The sequence below is a fragment of the Meleagris gallopavo genome (genome assembly GCF_000146605.3).
Source record: "Meleagris gallopavo isolate NT-WF06-2002-E0010 breed Aviagen turkey brand Nicholas breeding stock chromosome 22 unlocalized genomic scaffold, Turkey_5.1 Chr22_random_7180001957522, whole genome shotgun sequence".
NCBI lineage: Eukaryota > Metazoa > Chordata > Aves > Galliformes > Phasianidae > Meleagris > Meleagris gallopavo.
In genome coordinates, this window is record NW_011100110.1 from 6530 (window position 1) to 10724 (window position 4195).

A 4195-nucleotide genomic window follows, 5' to 3' on the forward strand; every position below is an offset into this window, starting at 1 on the left:
TATTTCCCTGGGGGGCTGATAAAGAAGTTCAGTAATGATGGTGAAAGATTTATGTGTATGCACTACTACTTGTATATCAACAGGTACTGACTTCTGTTTGCTTTTTGCTTTATAGATATGGAATGAAGGGGCATTTCATAGCAAATGGATGAAGGTATGTCTGTTTTCCTTCTTAAAAGTGAAACGTGCTTCTGAAGTTCCCTTGTTATCGCATGTGCTTTGCTTGTCTGATTGTCCTCTAGAGAAGAGACCTCCATCCTGTGACCACTTCGCTTCCTGACCTCTGGTGGCAGCTGCAGGCATGAAGCACTAACAGGAACTCGGGAGCCTTAGTTTTTGGTTTTTGTTTTTATCTGAAGCTTTTATTTTGAACTTCGTAAGTCAGTGTATGCTAAGGAGGGCATTTTAAAGGAAGCTGCAGTTGAACCGTATGAACTCATCTTCTTACTGGGTGGAAAACAGCTTATTTTGTAAGTCAGAGATCCAGAATTCCTTCAGATTCTCAAGTGAAGTCCCAGTGGATATGATGCCCCTTAATTATTGATGTACAGCTCCAGGCTTTCACTACATGGTCTGATTTACTTTTTCCATAAAGTAAGAGCTCTGTATGTTAACTGTGCAAAAGTCAATACCTCATTTAGAACATGAGTTGGAAAGAGGCAGTATTTCACACCAGGTAACACTGTGCTGCCACTGTTTCCTTCCCTGCACACCCCTCTTTGGAAGCTCACTTCCCTTCGAGTTATGTTATGCTGAAGTGGAATCATAATACAAGTTCTACTGCATTCATTATTCACGTCCTTCTTGCTGCTTGGAGGCTCAGAAGGAAATGCATTTCTTCTCAAAAGAAAGTAAGGGTTAAGCTGAGTGTGAAGAAAACTGCTGATTCTTTGTTCCTCTCCATGCCCAACTTTGCAGAAACTGGGTCCCTTCTGCTTAAAATCAGTCAGTCAGTGGCTATTAGAACAATTCTTTTAGTTTTTGTATGCTGTATAAGGTCACTTGTGTTATTTGTCCGTGGCAGCATCTGTAGCTATTTCGTTCAGGGATTAGTTTTAGCAGAACAGTACAGAAAATGGTACAACAGTTAAATGTGACGTGACATTAGGAGGGAAAAACCCTTTGGAACTTAAGTGTCTTTCACGAGGCTGGCAGAGATAACATTCTGCCTGCTCCTGAAAAGTGGGACTGCTCTCCTCTGAAACACTTCATCCGCATTTATATGTAGGGGTGTGTGATGCACTTGCAGTCTGTTAAAGTGATCTATGGTCAAAGCTTATAGCAGGACAGGTAAGCAGGAATTTTATAGAGAAACTTCCTTAGGCACTGAGCTAATAAACTTTGATCACCTGCAAGAGGCTTTCTGAGAAATAGCAATTACAATGCTGCATTTTTCTATGGTTGTTTTATTCCTGATTTGCCTACGATAGGCAGGAGCTGCACCTCAGCGAGTTTGTAGTGCACGAGGAAACACACATTACAGACTTTAATGGCATAGACACGTTTTACAGACGGACTTGCATTACTCACTTCCACCACTCTGTTTTCAGAGAAGCTGGTGAGCTCCAGAAGCTCACTGGGGCTTTGATGACCTTTGTGTTACGACAGTGTCTGGGTTCTCAGTTCCCATGTGGCTGCGATGGCAGTGCAGTGTTTGGGAAGCGTGCAGCCAGCTGACTTGTTCTTCTCGTGCTGGGTTCTGTCGCACGGCGGTCGTGTTTTGCAGAGGTGGACTACATCTGATGGCTGACTTGTGGATAGAAACGTGTACGCTGTGCTCGTTACCTTTGTATTATCAGCAGTCTTCATTAGGAGGAGGTCTTGTGAAGGAAACGAGCTTGGTTGTGTGCTGGTCGCTGTCAGCGAATGGCTCTGCAGCTCCTGCAGCCCACCCAGCGTGCCTTTTGCAGCTGAGCTTGTTGTCAAGGCGTGCACAAAGAGCCGAGTTGGGTGCTAAGGCGTAAATGCAGCTGCATGTTTCAACTGGGGCCTTGTGCTGCATCTCGCTGTTGATAATAAATATGTAAAGCTGGGCCTAAGGCAGTACAAGACTGCTGCTTCTCCTTTAGCACGCTAAGGTTACTGCTGTAGGTCACCAAGGGCAATATCAGGATGAAGCTTTGCTTTAGCAAGCTATGGAGGAGGCGTGACGTATGTAAAGCTGGGCTTACTTATGCTGCTGTGTTCTAAAGAGATAATCTTGTACTCATGCGAATGCTGTGGTGTGTTACAGCTTGCTCTGCAATGCAGGCTTTTCTGTTCTACTGGTATTATCGCAAAGCAAGTGTGCTTTTCACTTTCAGTTTGGAGGAGAGGAATTACTGCAGCTGTTTGTCCTTCTAGGCTCTGAGTTTTCTTTTTGTGACAAGTGCTCTCCTTAATAACTTGGGCAGGCCTCTCTATCCTGGGACAAAGCCAGTGCCAACCGCCTGACCAACTCAGCAGGAGCCGCGGGCTGTGGGAGATTGCAGCGCCTTCAGCGATGGAGCAGCGCAGGATGTTGGGCTCGGATCCCAAAGCAAACCTGCGTGAATGGAACGTGAGCTCCTCAGTGCTGTGCACTGCTGATAGCTTTTACAGCTGTGTGCGTAAGGACTGCCTAAGGACTGCACAGCACATCCATCTGCTGCGTCAGGGCAGGAGAGAACCTGCAGCTGTCTGCTCTGTCAGTCTGAACTCCGGAATGCTGAGGTGTGAGGACAGCTGTCCTTCACCGCTTTGAGAAAAATGCTGTGCGAGTTGGAGGGCGTTTTTAGTGATGTTTTCACCTTGGCCTAAGCAGCTGAGTTCAGGTGTCGTTCAGATTCTGAAGGTCTTTTCAAAAAGGGGATGTTCTTAAGAACCAGCATGAAAAACACAGGAGGAAAAGAACATAAAGTTAATCTTGCTGTGTGTTTCTTAGGGTCTCTCTCAGGTTGTTTGTCTCCAGTTACAAGGAATAGATGTGAGGGTTTTGTTATCTGGGGCATCTGTACAACTTTCTGAGACTCCAGTCTAAGAAAGAGACTAGCAAACAGACTTCTTTACTTTCTCTCCCAGCTGCTTTGGTGAGGAGGTACAGCTGGAGGCTGTAACCCTCAGTTGCTCGTTTCATTTAATGTGCAGCTTTTTGTGGTGATACAGGCAGGGAATGTATTGGTTTTTCTTTATTAAGTTCTCACCGCTGGGAATTGGTTCAGGAAGCGGCTTTGCTGTCTTTCCCTTTCCTATGGGTTTGTTCTGTCTGTTTTGTGGGGGGAAGGAGGGAGGTTGCTTGTTGGTTTGTTTCCCCTTGTTTTATCTGGGAAAATTCTTTTTGCATTGCAGGATGTTGTTATTTTTAGCCAGCAAGCTGTTTGTTTCTCTGCGGTGTGGTGGAGAAGAAGAGGTGTAGATCGCTGTACAACTTCTGTAGTGCTGTGCATGTGAACAACAAACGCAACCAACCGGTTTTCCCAGAATGACTGTGTGAAACTCAGCAGTGATTGCTATGAAGGATTCCCCTTTGGTCAGTGTGTGCCAGTGACAGCACAAGAGCCTCAGGGTGGGCGCTGCCCTGTTTGGGTGACAGGTAGGAAGTTTGCATCCCTGTATTGTCAGAGACCTTTCCTGAGTCTTTTTTCCCTGGGTTGTTATTTTTGGTAAAACCTGAAAGCAGTTCTGTGGAAAGTCTGATAAATACCTTAAAGCAAAAGGAGGCTTAATTCAATAGGAAGCAGAAAGATCTAAAAGCAAGCAAGTTTGGTATGGTAGGTAGGTATGTGCAGAAATAAGCTACTGCCTGCTACACTAAAAAGCCCCGACAAACAGCTCTCCCTCCTGAGTTAATTATTCCGCAGGGAGAAGCCCTTCTGTACTTTCTCTTGCTGGTCTCTTTACTCTGTCTGCCATAGAACTGATGTTTTAAGATGTGCATGTGTATTGTTCTGTAATCTTCTTCTATGGGTAGAATTTGTTTTGGAAATGTGGTTACTTTATGTTGGAAGTAATTCTTGTATGTGAAATTAATTTGCTCGGATAGAAACCACAGATGTTTTTCCTAAGATGCAATTATTTTCTTCTGATTTCTGTTCTATTTCAGCTCAGCGTAGTTTACTCAGCCAGGCTGGTTGTACGTGTGAGCGGACGGACGCTTCGAAGGAGCTGGACGCTCTGCACTCTGACCGATGGCCCAGGAAACCTTACTGCCATAATCAAAGCTATGGTAATGTACATC

The 4195-nt window shown here is 45.0% G+C and overlaps 1 long non-coding RNA gene across 4 annotated transcripts in view; it reads left to right on the forward strand.

Annotated features, from left to right (window-relative positions):
- LOC104915542 overlaps positions 1 to 4119 on the forward strand; it is a 5651-nt gene extending 1532 nt beyond the window's left edge. For 2 of the 4 annotated variants that reach the window (XR_796385.3, XR_002110237.2), the window contains exons 3-6: positions 116 to 154; positions 2394 to 2792; positions 3324 to 3550; positions 4061 to 4119. This is a non-coding gene — a long non-coding RNA (uncharacterized LOC104915542). Of the gene's footprint in view, positions 1 to 115; positions 155 to 1608; positions 1729 to 2393; positions 2793 to 3323; positions 3551 to 4060 lie in introns of all 4 variants that reach the window. The other 2 variants (XR_796386.3, XR_002110238.2) reach the window with 2 other exon arrangements.
- The last annotated feature ends 76 nt before the right edge of the window (positions 4120 to 4195 follow it).